General features: G+C 38.3%; 1 protein-coding gene and 1 non-coding gene across 2 annotated transcripts in view; both read right to left on the minus strand.

Moving 5' to 3' along the window:
- PCNX2 (pecanex homolog 2) overlaps nt 1-16,278 on the minus strand; it is a 340,225-nt gene that overhangs the window by 63,606 nt on the left and 260,341 nt on the right. The gene's annotated exons all lie outside the window — the stretch shown is intronic.
- On the minus strand, nt 11,195-11,257 carry LOC111727663. The gene has a single exon (XR_002775157.1). It is a non-coding gene; the product is annotated as a small nucleolar RNA SNORD31 (small nucleolar RNA).

A 16,278-nucleotide genomic window follows, 5' to 3' on the forward strand; every position in this document is an offset into this window, starting at 1 on the left:
TGGCACACGGGCTTCCTCCCTTCACACCCGGCCTTCCCCCCTTGGCACACGGGCTTCCCCCCTTCACACTGGGCCTTCCCACCCCTGATCTGCCGCTCAGGTCAAGCACCTTTCTCTTTCCCATGGTTTTACCCGAGCAACTTAAATAACTTACTAGTAATTTTCTTTAATGATACTGTTTCAAATTCTCCTTTGTCAGCACACACAGACTATTTATGCGATGTGACTTAATTGATATTTATAGCTTAAATGTAATATCTTCATTAATTTTTAGTTTTTAGCTTTATAAAATATTTTGTCCCAAATTCTACTGTTTAATATCAAACTACAATAGCAGCTCTAATGTCTTTGCACTTTCCTGATACTTTCACTCATTCTTTTATTTTTGGCTTTTCCACATCACCATATTTAAGGTGTGTCTTTTAATTTGGTGTCCAGAGATGCATCTGGTCATATTCTGTCTCCACAGTTTGTGTTATCAGGCTTCCTAATTGTGTTCTTTGACTTTTAAATGCATTATACTAGAATCCAATTATAAAATCATAAAGACATATAGAATCACAAAAGTGCCAATACATTCAAAAACTTAACTGATTTCCTGTAAAAGTCTTACATACTAAAACTAACTGCAGGAATACAAACACAGAATAGACCCTATAACTATTAAAAAATAGAATCAGTGGTTAAATACCTACATATAAGAAAATACAAATATTTGATGAGAACAATTTACAAAAAAAAGGTGAAGGGAAAAAGAGAAATGTGGAGAAAGAATGAGGGAGGAAGGGAGGGAAGGAGAGAGAAAATAAATTAAATAAATTAAGTATATTGGAAAAGCAGCGCACGTTTGGTTGCAGACGTTATTCCGTTGTTGCTACTTACAGATCTGCTTGTCATCCTGTTACTACACAGCCTGTATCCTTTCTGCTTCTGAATGCTTTGAAGATCTTTTTGCTGTTAGTAGTGCTCTGAAACGTCACTGTTTTGTGTAGGAATATAGATTTATTTTTGTTTGTCGTGTTCATGACTTACTACATTCCTGAGTCTGAGGGGTCATGTCTTCTATCCTATGAAAAATTTATATAATTTTCTCTTAAACTTGTCCTTATTTGTTCTGTGGCTCCTTCCAGGAACCCCTCCTAGACTTCCAGTTGACATCTTACATCTTCCCTTCTGCGTCTCCTGACCTCTGGGGCATATTTCCCATCTCTTCAATTTTCTCTGCTGTATTCTGGGCAATTTTCTTAGACTGTTTTCTAGTTTAGCTGTGTTTAATATGTTGTTTAACTTCTCTGTTCTACTATGCATTTTAACTACTACGTACATTTATTTTTATAAACTGTCCTGATTCATCATTTTTTCATAGCCTTATGGTTTTATTTTGTCTTTCATGACTCTGCATTCTAAATATACATACTATTTCTTTGTCTATTAGTCTTGAGTTTTGAAAGGGCTAAATCTTCTCTTTATTTTGTTTGCTGGCTCATGTTCTTGACAAGTATTTCCCTGGGTTTTGGAGCACCAGACTGAGAGCTACTCTCCTGAGGGTGTGTTACTAGGGGATTGGTTGAAGGCATGGCCTTTGAGAGTAATTTACATTTGTTCCATCAGGTTTTCTAGGAGTATTATACACCAGTACTACTTTATGTTAACTTCTCACTTGAGGGTTTCCAGATATGAGAGGTGGAATCTTAGACCCCAAATACACACATATCTCAGACACAGGTTTAACATCACCCTTCACAGTGGAGGCTTCCCAGTCTGATCTCTAGCTGACCAGGGGCTCTGCCTTGTTCCTCCCAGGTTAGGCATTCCTCTCCTTTACTGAGGAGAAAGACCAGAAAGCATTTGGCATTATTTGGAAGTCTCAGTTCAAACTTTCTGCTTCTATAGAACAAAGGCCCCTTCACCTAGCCTGGCATGGGTTTTTAAACATCAGCTCCTGTCCACCTCCCACCCAGTTCTTCCCGGGAGAGACAGAGGGTTTTGCTATTTCCCACGCCCCCTTTATTTCCCTTGGGAATTTTCTAACTTTCTTGCTATGCTGACACATGTATTTAGAAGTAAGTTTACTACCTAGATTTTCATTTTCCAGAATGTTCAGCAGGTGTAATAGTTTTAAGGCTTTCTAATATGCTACACCTCTGCAACAGAAAACGTCTAAAGCTAATCTTCATATAGGAAAGAAACATACTTCAGTTATACAACTTTTCTAAGTAATGCATTTTTAAATTAAAAAACTAAATTCAATTACATTTTCTTCATCTTATGCTTATAAAGCTTGCCAAGTTTTATAACACTCCCTGCAGAAGGCTCCCATCATTTCTGTCTGAGCCTTTTTACTGTTTACATTCCCTCAGCTCTTCTCTGGTCTCCTTTATTCTCCTATAGAGAAACTATAAAGCACACTCATTCTTTTTTTTTTTTTTTTTTGAGACAGAGTCTCACTATGTTGCCCTCAGTAGAGTGCCATGATGTCACAGCTCATAGCAACCTCAAACTCTTGGGCTTAAGCTATTCTCTTGTCTCAGCCTCCCAAGTAGCAGGGATTACAGGCACCTGCCACAACTTCAAGCTACTTTGTTGTTGTAGTTGTCATTGTTGTTTAGCAGGCCCTGGCTGGAATCAAACCCGCCAGCCCCAATGTATGTGGCCAGCATCGTAACCACTTAGCTATGGGCGCTGAGCCAGGAAAGCACAGTCATTAACCACACTGTCCTCAGCCTACTTCAAGGTAAAGTTTGCAGGATTCTATGTAAATGTGCGTGTGTGCTTACAGCCAGCTGTACGGGCACAATGAAGCAAGTCTCTTAACTCCTAATCTTATGATTAAAATTTACTTCCTGAAAGTCTATTTAAGGCCTGGGATGAAAGAAAACCTCTTTATACTGGTGCCCAACTTACTATGTTGTCATAGTACTCCCCATATGAATCTGTAGTAGAGAAAACTAAGCATGAGTGAGAAAATGAATACATCCATATTTGTTGTATTCTTCTAGAAAGAAGGAATTGATATACTTTTCCTTATTCCTCCACTTGGTACAACTAAAACCTTAGGTTTTAGATATAACAAAAACACCTTATGAAAGGTACAGAGAAGAGAGGCAATCTAGGGATCTTGGGATCCAAGGAAAAATAATGTTGTAAGTTTAGTTCCTTTGCTTTCTTTTTGCCTCATATATCCCAGGAATACCAACAGGAAAAAAAGGAAAAATAAAAGCCTCAACAAAATCCTGCTCTTTCTAGTCTAAGAGGCAGGAAAAGGGCAGCCTACCAAGAAAAAAAACCTGTTAAACAATAACCTCTCTATAACAGCCAAACACCAGAGAAAAATCTGTGGTCCCTGCGTACACACACCAGCAAAGTCTGAAGTGGAGAACCTAGAGTCCTTTCCTTGCCAGGCAGGAATAAGGTGCCCCTTCACATCCTGCTGGGATGGTGTGAGAAGAGGCTCAGTTCATACTTTCATCTCTCTGCCAAGCAATAAGAAGAAACCTCAGTCCACATTCTCAGGAGTCAGGAGACAGTAAGACTTTAGTCTCATCTGGATGTAACAAAGCATCAGCCCCCTTCTCCTGCCAGAGTGGTGTCAGAAAAGCTGGCTTAAATTAAAGTGTAAGTACTGTCTAGAATCTCATAGCATAATACCTAAAATACTCAGATCTCAATAGAAAATTACTGAAACAAGAAAATCTCAAAATGAATAAGACAGACAATGGATGCCAACAATTAGATGACAATAAATAATGACAAAGATTTTTAAATTGGCCATTACAAAAATATTTCAGTGAGCAATTAAGATTGCTAGAAATAAATAAAAAAAAAGTCTCAGTAATAAAAGAAATAAGAGAAAAAATAAGAAAAGAAAGTCTCAGCAAAGAAATAGAAGATAAAGAGTAGAATCATAAAAATTTTGTAGGTGGTAGTCGATGCTATGATGTGCTTCCCAGATTCTCACAAATCCCCCACCCTTTAGAGACTGAAGCACTCCTTCTCTCAGCTGCTGGGACTACTGGTAGTTCACTGCTCTCTGCTGAGTTCTCTGGAAATTGCCCCTGGCTAGAGAGAGTCGTCTCATTCAAGGTTCATGTTTGTGGGGTGGCAGATATCTAAAGACTGGCCATTGCCTCAATTCAGACATCTTTGAGGGGCTTTCCCAACTTCAGAGGTTCCTCAAGGGATCAACTGAAACATCTGTTGGGACTTTGATAGAGTTCAATTTATTGCTCTGTCTATCCTGCTTCATTCTCTCTCCCTGGTCCTCATCTAGACAGCACTGCCCAGTAAATACACTTCCCACATGTCTATTTCTATCACAGAGTCTGCTTCCCAGGAAACCTACACTGCACTGTTACCACTGTATGTTATTTAAAGAATATAATATTTTGCATGGAAAATATATTTCATTATCCTTGTGCTTCGAGATAAAAATGAACTCCTATAATAAAATTTTGTCATTTGTTTCAATTAAAAAAATTTTATAGGTAGAAAATATAATAAACACAATTCACAAGAATGAACCCTGTTCTTTCAGGAAGCCAGAAAGAACATAATAAGCAAAAATATGGGCAAATATAACAGTTACCCCTTATTGTCATGAACATTCTAAATTATGCCTGCTGGTCAAAACAAAAATTATAAAAGTGTTCTAAATATGTGTAAAGAAAATATGAATGGCATATATTACAAGCAGGGAAGTGTAAGGGGACATGAAAGGCAGGTAAGATTTCTGTACTTCATCTGAACAGGTAAAATAATCCCACCAAGAGACTCTGATGAGTTATTCATATATGATGTAATGCCCAGAGAAACAACTGAAACATACACTTAAAAACTTACTGTTTACTTCATAAATAAATCAGAATAGAATACTAAAAACTGTTTAATACACATACAAAAGACAAAGAAAATACAAACAGAGGAATGACAAACAGAGCAAACACAAGACGTAGAGGGAGACTTAAGCCCCAAGATATCAAGTTACATTAAATATAAGTGGTCTAATACAACAGGACAGACTGGTGGATTAAAAAATACAACCCAGCTATCCAAATGCTTGGAAACTAAATAACACAATTCTAAATGATCCATGAACTGAAAAAGACAAAGAAACCTATCAAAATTTATGAGACATTAATAAAGTAGTGCTGACAGGGAAATTTATAGCACTAAATACATAAATTATAAAGGAGGAAAAGTCTCCAATAGCCTACACTCCCACAACAAGAATTTATAAAATGAAGAGTAAAATAAACCCAAAGCAACCATAAGAAAGGAAATAATGAGCAAAAATCAGTGAAACTTTTTTAAAAATGAGAAAATCAGAGAAAAAAGACTTAGTTTTCTGAAAAATCAATGCAATTGACAAATCTCTAGCAAAACTGACAAAGAAAAAATGAGAGAAAACACAAAATACCAATGAGTATACACTGTAGACCATGACAGTATCAGAACAACAGGGAATATTACAAATACACATGCACGAAGTTTACAACTTAGATGTAATGGACCAACTCCTCAAAAAATGCTAATTACTACAACTCAGTCATCATGAAATACAGGCTGTCCCCGAGTTACGAACATTCAACTGACACCTGCCTCACACTTACAAACAGAAGCTGTTATAGGTAATAGGTAAATGTACCTGCTCCAACTTAAATTAAACCTGAGAACAAACCTACGGAACCTACCTCATTTGTGACTTGGCGACTTGCTGGTTATCTGAATAGCACTATAACTATTAAAGTCATTATTAATTTAAAAATTCTCTAGAAAAAGGAAATATTCATGCTTTGATGGCTCACTGAGAATCTCCACTACATATTTAAAACAGAAATAATATCAATTACACACAATCTCTTCTAGAATTTGTAAGTGATACTTCCTGTTTTATGAAGGTGGTGGTACTGTGATACCAAACCTGACAAAGACAATATGAAAGAAGTAAAACTACAAATCAATATCCCCCATGAGTACAGAGGCAAAATCCTTAAAAATATATCAGCAATAAGGCGGCACCTATGGCTCAAGGAGTAGGCTCTGGCCCCAAATGCCCAGGGTGGTGGGTTCAAGCCTGGCCCCGGCCAAAACTGCAAAAAAAATATATATATATATTTATCAATAAAATTTATCAATATACATAAAAATATATATACTATAACCATGTGAGATTCATTCCAGGAATACAAGCCTGATTCAATGTACAGAAACCAGTCAATGTAACCCACCATACTCATAGACTGAAGAAGAAAAATCAGACAACATTCAGAATGGGCAAAGATACTAGCATATTATGAATCACACAGAAGCTTGATAAATGGGATCTATAGAGAACTCAAATTAATCAACAAAAAAAAGAGCAAACAATTCCACATATCACTGGGCAAGAGACATTAATAGAATCTTCTCTAAAGAAGACAGACGAATGACCAAAAAACATATGAAAAAATGATCATTGTCCTTAATCACTAAAGAAATACAAACCAAAACCAATCTGAGATAACACCTGATTCCAGTGAGAATGGCCCACATTACAAAGTGTCAAAGCTGCAGATACTGGGATGGATGTGGAGAGAAAGGAATACTTTTACACTGCTGGTGGGATTGCAAACTAATACAACCTTTTTGGAAGGAAGTCTGGAGAATCCTCAGAGAACTCAAATTAGACCTCCCATTTGACCCTGTAATCCCATTATTAGGCATCTACCCAGAGGAAAAAAAAATCCTTTTATCATAAGGACATTTGCACTAGACTGTTCATTGCAGCTCACAACCTAAATGCCCACCAACCCAGGACTGGATTAACAAACTGTGGTATATGTGTACCATGGAATATACTATTCAGCCATTAAAAAACATGGAGACTTTATATCTTTTGTATTAACCTGCATGGAGGTGGAACACATTCTTAGTAAAGCATCATAAGAATGGAGAAGCAAGAATCCAGTGTATTCAACTTGAACGTGAAGGCAGTAGATAATCTAATAAAAGGTGGGGTTTGGGGAATGAGGCAGCAAGGAGAGGGGAGGAGGGAGGAGATGGAGGGGTCACGGTGTATGGCACACCTCTTGGGGGCGGGACACCATTGTAAGAGGGACTTTACCTAATAAATGCAATCAGTATAACCTGATTCTCTGTACCCTCACTGAATCCCAAACAATAAAAAAAGAGGAAAAATCACATATTCATATCAATAGATGCAGAAAAAGGCATTGGTAAGACCCAATATCTATTCATAATAAAAAAAAAAGTCTCAGAAAATAGAAATGGAGGGAATTTCCCCACCTGATGAAGACCATCACTAAAACATAGAGCTAACACCATACTTACTGGTGAAAAACTGAATGGCTTTCCCCTAATATTGGGAATGATGCAGGGATGTCCACTTTAATCACCCTTATTCTACATAGTACTAGAAATTCTAGCCAGTACAGTGAGGCAAGAAAAGTAAATAGAAGGCACTTATAAAACAGTTCATATTTTCAGATGACTTGGTTGTTTACAAAGAAAATCCCAATGAATCTATAAGAATGAAAACAAAAATCTCCCAGAACTATTATATGTAGGTTCAGTTAGGTTATAGGGTACAAAATAATTACGAAAAAATGAAATGTAATTGTGGTTACTAATAATGAACTGATGGACAACAAAGTAAAAAATACATTTATAATCACTCCAGGTAAAAAAGCAAATACTTAGGTGTGAATCTAAGAAAAACATATAGAACTTTTTGCCAAAGAATTAAAAAATGTAGTGAAAGCAATCAAAAAAGATTTAATTACATGAAAAGACATCATATTTATGTATTGGAAGGCTCCAGAAAGTAAAGATGTCAATTCTTTCCATATTAATATAAAAGTTTAACATAATTATTATCAAAATTCCAGCAAGATTTTCTGTAGATATTTAAGGAAGACCATCAATTACACACAATCTCCTCAAAAAAATAGAAGAGGGGACACTTCCCAATTCATTTTATGAAGCTAGTATAACATATCAAAACCAGATCAAGACAGTATAAAAAGAAGTAAAAAAAAAAAGAAAGAAAACGATAGACCAACATTCTTAAAAAAAATTAATGCAAGATTTATTTTATGGTTCTAGTTAATTTGAGGGTATAAAGAATGTGGTTACAATGTTTGCATTTGTTAGGTAAAGTTCCTCTTATAATTCAGTCCCAGCCCCAAGAGGTGTGTCATACACCCTAACATTGTGCCCATTAAGTGGGAGCACACTCACCCCACCCCCTCTCCCTGTTCCCTTATTCCTTTGCCCCCCACCTTGAATTGAGTTGAATTTTTCTCTTATGTGGGTATTAGATCATCTACTGGCTTTATATTAGTATTGAGTATATTGGATTCTTGCTCCTGCATTCTTGTGATACTTTACTAAGAAGAATGTGTTTTAACCCCATCCAGGTTAATATAAAAGATGTAAAGTCTCTATCTCTTATTATGAATGAATAGTATTCCATGGTGTAATTATTTATATTTCTAAACATAGATCATTCTAAAACTTATATGAAAGGCAATAAACACATTAGCTAAAACAGTTTTGGAAAAAAATAAAGTAGGAGTCCACCCAATTTCCAGACTTAATATGTGGCTTTAGTGATGGAGACTGTGTGGGATTGGTGGATGTGTGTGACACATAGATCAATGGAACAGAACAGAAAACACAGAAATGAACCTACTTAAATATGCCCTAATAATTTAATTATTGAGATAAAATTCATATAGCATAAAACTCACTATTTTATCCATTTTAAAGTATATAATTCAGTGACTTTTAGTACATTTACAGTATTGTGCAATGATCATCACTACCTAATTCTGGAACATTCTCATCACGCCTAAAAGACACCTTGTACCCGTTAAGCTTTCACTCCCTGTTCACTCCCCCCCCCCCAGACCCTTACAACCACCTGTTTCTATGGATTGGTCTACTCTGGAAATTTTATATAAATAGATACATATTATCATGTGTCAGGATCTGCTTCTGACAGCACTTATCAGGGCCCAGCTTAGGCAGGTTCCAGACACGGACTGCTAAGCTACCTTGCTCAGGAACAGTTTCTCTTAGGTGCTTGAGGGCTATCTACTTTAGCTGGGGGTGGGGGAGGATAAAGAGAGCGAAAGAGACTGAGAATCTTAGAGTAAAACAGTCTTCTTTGAATAGATAGATCTTAGTCTTTAGCAGAGCTTGGTAATCTTCAGCAGAGAGACGCCCTGCTGGCGTTCTGCAGGCAGGAGAGGAGACAGAGTCAGAGTCAGCGTGTCTGTGATAGAATGCACATGCCCCTTGACTGCCTTCTCCTCCAGCCTAATCTAAGGCTGATCTCGTGCCGCTCAACACCACAGGTGTAGAGACTGCCAATTCACCAATGCTCTTATCTTGCGAGCTCTCTCATGCTTGTTAGAACTAAATCTGTCTCCATGCCCTTTTCACTAAGGTGTTTTCCATTACAAGTATTTCTTATAACTCTCACTCACTATAACATAGGCTATACGGGCTGCTACAATCATGTAGCATTTTGTGTCTGGTTTCAAATTAGCATCACATTTTCAAGGTTCATCCATATTGTAGCATGTATTAGTACCTCATTGCTTTTTTACGGCATAGTAATATTCCATTATGTAGATTAGGACATTTGGGTTGTGTTCACTGTCTACTATGAATCATGCTACTGTGAACATTTATGTACAAGTTCTTATTTACACACCTGTTTGCAATTTTCCTGAATACTTTGGAGTGAAATTGCCTTTTCCCTTTCTTGATAGTGCCCTTTGAAGCACAAAATTTTCACTTTAGATGACAGCCACTTTATGTAATATTTCTGTTCTTGCTTGCACCTTTGATATCTTATCTGAGAATTCATTGCAAATCTGTGATCATAAAGACTTATTTTTTTCTAAGTGTTTTGTTGTTTTACTTCTAATACTTAGATCTCTGCATTTTTCTTCTATGTGTTTTATTGTGTTACTTCTAATACTTAGATCTTTGATCCATTTTGAGTCAATTTTTGTATTTGGTATAAGGTACTTGTACAACTGCATTATTTGCATATGGATATCCAGGCATCTGTTTGTTGAAAAGATGGTCCCTTGCCCCAGTGAATGGTCTTGGCACTCTGGTAGAAGGCCAGTTCTTCACAGAAGTATGGGTTTATTTCTGAAGTCTCTCTATGGATTTGTGTTTATATTTCACCTGTACCACACTGCTTCATAGTAACATTGTATCTTAGTAGTCAGCTTTGAAACTAGGAAGTGGGAGGTTCCCCCCACTTTGTTTTTTAAGACTGTTTTGGGTATTTAGTGATCCTTGAAATTCCATTCAAGATGAGCTTGTTCATTTATGCAAAAAAGTCTGTTATTGACAGGAATTGATTCTGTAGATCAAAATGGGGGTATATTGCATTCTTAATAATATTATGTCTTTAAATTCATGAACATGTATTTATTTATTCACATCTTCTTTAATTTCTTTCAACAATGTTTGTAGTTTTTAGTGTTCACAGCTTCTGCTTTGTTGGCTAATTTTATTCTCAAGTATTTTGTTCATCAGAGGCTACTGAAAATTGAATTGTTTTCTTAATTTCATTTTTAGATTATTCATTGCTGGCATATAGAAATATAATCAATTCTTGGGTAGTTTTTATCTCGTACCTTGCAATTTTCCTGAATTCAATTATTAGCAATAATAGCTGTTTTGTTGATTTTTAAGGACTTTTTCATACATGAGACTGTGTCATCTATGAGTAGAGATAGTCTCCATCCTTACTTTCCAATTTGGATGCATTTTTTTCCTTGCCTAATTGCCCTGTACAATGGTGACTAAAGGCAGAACCGTTATCGTTGTCTTGCTCTTGGTCTTAGTGTCAAAGCTTTAGTCCTTCACTTATTAACTGTGCTATTAGGTACTCTTCCTCAGATTGAGGACATTCCCTTCTAGTCTTAGTTTGTCTAGTGTTTTTATCACAACAGAGTGCTATGTTTTGTAAAATGACTTTTTTTGCATTAAATGAGATAATTATTTTTTTCATATTCTTTTTGTCAACTATTAATATAATGTATTACACTGATTGGTTTTTACATTTTCAATGGCCCTTGCATTCCTGGGATAAATCTCACTTGGTAACAGTGTATAATCCCAGGAATAGGCTGCTGAATTTGATTTGCTAGTACTTTTTTTTTTTTCCAATTCAGAAAATACCTTTCAGTCACAGTTATCAGACTGGGGCGGTATTCATGCTAGCGATCATTTTGCATCTGTATTCATAAGGGATATTGATATGAAGTTTTCTTTTTTCATGAAGACTCTCTGGATTTGATGTCAGGGTAATGCTGACCCCATAGAATGAGTTAGGAAATGTTCCTTTCTCCAGTATATCCTGGAAGATTTGAGGATAACTGGTATTAATTCTTCACATTTTATGAAGTTCATAAGTGAAATCAACTGATCCTGGCCGTTTCTTTTTTTTTGTAGGGAATTTTTTGTTTTGTTTTTTATTGCTAATAAATTCTTTTTACTTGTTACATGTCTATTTAGATTTTCTGTTTCTTCTTCAGTCACTTTTGATAGTTTGTATGTTTCTACAGATTTTTTCCATTTCATCTAGGTTATCTAATTTCTGGGAATACAATGATTCATTGAATTCTCTTATAGTCCTTTTAATTATGTAAGGCCAGTAATAATGTTCTCATTTGTATTCATGATTATTTTGAGTCTTTTATTTTGAGGTCATTGTAACTAAATGCTTACCAACTTTGTTTTCAATGAACTGATTTTTGGCTTCATTTATTCTCTCTCTATCTTTCCATTCTTTCTTTTCATTTATGTCCCCTCTAATCCTTTTGTCTGACCCAGAGGTCCTTCAGTGAGTGAGCTACTAGACCCCAAAACATCCATACTTTGGAACTACTCAGTAACATAATGGAACAAACTATTGATGGACACAACAACCTGAATGAATCCCCCCTGGATTATGTTGAGGGAAAACAGTCAATCCCAAGAAGTTGAATACCGTCTGGTTCCATTTATATGACACTCCTGAAACAACAAAGTTATGGAGAGGGTGAAGAGATGTAGAGGTTGACAGGAGTTTAGAAGTGGATGGGGATAGGAGGGAAGTGTGTGTGCCTATCAAAGGGCAACAGGAGAGATCCTTTGTGGTGATGGACACGTCCTGCACCTTGAGTGCAATGTCAGTATCCAGGTTGGGACAGTTCTGCAAAATGTTACCATTATGGGAAACTAGTAAGTATGAGGCCTCTCTCTGAATTATTTCTTTCAACTACATGTGAACTGACAATTAGCTAAGAGAAGGTTTAATTTGGAAAAATCTGCATAGCTAATAGCAGGCCAGAATTCAGTGACTGCAGCCCATTCACATGTGATTCTTATCTCTGATTCTAGCCTAGCTCACACCTTAAATGAGGATTGCTTCTCCCATTTCTGCTGAAAAATCTAAGATGATTCAACATTTTAAATACAGGATACCAAGTCCAACTATTAATTCATTGGAAAGTCAAAAAAATTTAGGGAGTGAGAAGTGTTTCCTCTTTTCTAACAACTGCAAGTAATAAAAATAGTAATTAAAAAAAATCCAAGCTGCATGTGGTTGGGCAAAGAGTCAGCCAAACGGCAAACTGAATAAATGGAGAGGCGGAGAACTGTAAATGATACAGAAGGATTAAATTATCAGGGTGCTGCTGGGTCCCCTTCCCCAAGTTTAATTTGACTGATTTAAGGTTTTTGATTTCTGGTTGTTACACTGTTCTGGTAAAACCAGGTCCAATGTCATTTATTTGAGTGTTTTATTTAGAGTAGTGGGTGGAACTTCTGCTGGGGTGTACACAGAATTTAAAGGAAGATGAAGCAGGCTTTTGATATGTATTTCTCTGTACAACAAAAAGAAATGACAGTCCTTGGCAAGGGAATGGCAGTACTTGGTGCAAGGACACCCTCAGCTGGGATAAGTTAACTCAGGTCCTTCAGTTTTCATGGCCACTTGTCTCAGGAGAAGCAGCAACTGGAGTGGACACAATCTCTGAACGCGCTGCTTATACCCCGTGTGCAGGGCTGTAGCTGAAGGACCTGGCATTTCACACCCCAGCAACGTTTTGCATTCAGATGGACTTCACTTTTCCTTTGCTATTTCCTCCACTCCTAAAGCATAACTTGGCTCATGTTAAACCTTAAAATCCACTAAAGTCAAATCCAACTCAACTCTCTCTATACTCTTTCTACAGTCGCCTCGAGGCCAAGTCATGGACACCTTGACTAAACTTCTAAATGAAGACATTTATCGTATGCAAATCTGACCTGTCATGTTTGCATTTTTTATGATGTTGTACAGTGCAAAATAATATGGCCTGGAAAGACCATATCAACTATAAGTGGGCGGGGGTAGGGGCAAGAATAAAACCACAACTTTAAATCAGCAAACGTGATTCCTGCCTGTCAGGTACAGTGACTACTACATACAGGTGCACTAACTCGCAGTCCTGACTTCATCACTGTACAATTCATCCATGTTTCAAAAGGTCACTTGTATCCCCTAAACAAACATGATTTGTCTTTCTAACTTGGTTTATGATTTATTAAATGATTTAAGGGGTACAAAGGGCAGAATCACCTCATTTTTCTGATCTCCAGCTTTCTGCATAAACAAAATGGCAGATAAACGATAGCATGGGGCTTTGGGAAGAAGTGAAAACACAGGGCCCCCTCTGCCCTGCCCACTGCTGGACTCCAGAGCAACCCCCAGGCAAGGACGAAGGACAGAGAGAATAAAAGTCATCTCCATGTTGCTCCATCAGTACATCTGGGCATAGATTTTCTTCTAAGGGGAAAAAGGGAATATTATTTTCTATTCTGATAATGTTTTACATTTGTTTTCAAATTTTATTTTTCAAATACTAAATTAGGTTGTGTTAAATCTTGGCTCCAGGAGCACAGAAACAAAAGTCAACAGAAAATCAGTTCATTGATCTCTCCCAACCATCCTCCACCCTTGCCAGCCTTTCCCCAAACCAGGTTCTTTGAAAATGATGAGAGAAATCCTCGCGAGGCTTCCCCAGGGGCTTTTGTTGATCAGTGATAACGAGAGAGTGCGTGTTCTACTACTCCGGACTGCTCTTAAAATGCTGCTTTTTAAAGCTTCACTTTCTACCCAATTTTCTTTCTTACTCACTAATAATTTCCTGTCACAAAATGCAATCGGAATAGAAGACCCAAGATTGCCCTTATTTACAGGGCAATTTTTTTCTATTTCTCATGTATATGATTATTTTTATGTTACTTGTCATTTTTCATTCAAAAAACCACAAAGAAGAGCCCTGTCCACGGAGAGAGGCAGACACTGCGGCCCGCACATGGAGGAGCCGGGCAGACCCTGTGGAGGGCGGATGGTGACAGAATGTTTCCAAAGTGACGAGAGAAACAAAAGGAGAACAGCTCCCTGTGTTCACAGTATATATTAATTCCGCTAATGAGTCAGAGCTGCTGTGTACCAAGAAGCAGCAACTGTACATAAAGCCTGGGCAAAGTCTTTGCTTTCAATAAAGCAGGATTACAGTCAGTCTTGGAAATATGCTCAGAGTAACAAGATTAAACAAGCACCACAAGGTCTCCAAAATCCTATGGAATGAGTTTTAACACAGAGCCTCAAAAGCAAAGTCCCTCAGTGCCCAAAGTGGTCTTCTGTTAATAACGTGGAGAATGAGAACACACCATGGCGGGGCCTGTAACATCTACTTTGAACATCAGCCAATCTCCGGGAAGACATTTTAATTACAAGTGCCCAGCATTCTTGGCCTTGGGGAGTGAACCCGCACTGTCCAGAAGCCTCGAGTCTGCCCGAGAAATCTCCTGCACCACATATGTTTGAGCTACGTAATGAAAGAGTTTAAGACGATGTCAATTTAAAAGCGGCCTATTTCCTGCCTTCCTTTGTTTAGAATAAATCAGTCCCATCTCCAACATGTTCCTAAAAGCTGCAAAAGCAGAGGACCCTCCTCCTCCCGTGTGCTACAGTGATTCAGAAAGGGGTTCTACCCTCCTGCAGAGGGAGACTCACGTGCCCTGCACCTATCCATCAACCTGAATCAATCACAAAGCCTGCTTCTGGGTCACCTTGAGGAGCCGGCAGCCCCAGACAGCTGGGAAGCAGCTGTCTCACTCCTCCTGCAGTCACGGCCTGCTTCACAGCTCTGCACTTTTCAAATAGTTTGCTCAGCAAAATGTAACAGGCCTCTGAGTAAAATTATGCACTCAGCACAATGCGTAATAACCCTAAGCCAGGGCTATTTGAGAAATTCAACGCACTGGAGTTCCTCAAAGGCGTCATCTTTCCGGAATAGATCTGCATAATAGCTCATCACACCTCGAGTGTCAAACTTCAGGGATGACACTTTTCTCATCCAGGAGTAAGACAGCGGATGGGGCCACGTGCCTTGTCTAGCCTCTTAGAAGTAACGGCACTCAGACTCGGACCTGGAATTCAGCTGAAGGGGTCCAGGGCAGGGAAGGACCAGCCTAAGCCACAGGGCATGTCAGGGACAGAGCTGGCCCTGGAGGTGCATCACAGTGTGGGTGCCAGCACCTTCTCCGGCCTCCCAGACTCCTCAGATCTGCAGAATTATAGCGGTAAGGGTCTATCTTTGTGCGGTCACTCCCTAAAAGGTCCGAGAGAGGACTACCTTGACAAAAGCCATCACTTGCTTTTATTAGGAGTAATTTGATTTCAAATGACAGATAATATAACCAAGATGGCTCAAGTAAAATTTAAAATTCAGTGGCTCATGAAGCAGAAGGGTCATTTGGCCCAGGCAGACTCAGGGGTTAATGTGGCATCATTGGGAATCACTCTGTGCCCCGGCCCTTCCCTCTTCTCCTTTTGCTGTGTTCTCAGGTCAGTTCTCGCTTTGTGGTAACAAAAAGGCTGCTACGTCATCAGGCTTCATCCCACACCACTGGGCAGGTAGGAAAGAACAGAGTCCCCTTCTCTGCAGGTTTCCTGCCCCTAAAAGTCCTGAGACTCCCTCTGGCCCAGCAGAATAGCCTTTAGGACCCCGGCTACACACCTTGCTTTGCTTTTGTCTGTGGCCTTGGCCCTGTTGGCCATGGTCTCATTTGTGTGTCACACTTTCTTGCTTGCCTGGGGCCTAACATAAGTCCCCCAGAGTGAACAAAATACAAGGCAGGCACCGCCTTGCTGTCAGGTCACAGATCCAGCCCGTGTGTCCTGAGCCACCTGGCTGAAGTTTACTGACATTA

This window comes from Otolemur garnettii, unplaced genomic scaffold (genome assembly GCF_000181295.1).
Source record: "Otolemur garnettii isolate 467f Iridium unplaced genomic scaffold, OtoGar3 scaffold00116, whole genome shotgun sequence".
Lineage (NCBI taxonomy): Eukaryota > Metazoa > Chordata > Mammalia > Primates > Galagidae > Otolemur > Otolemur garnettii.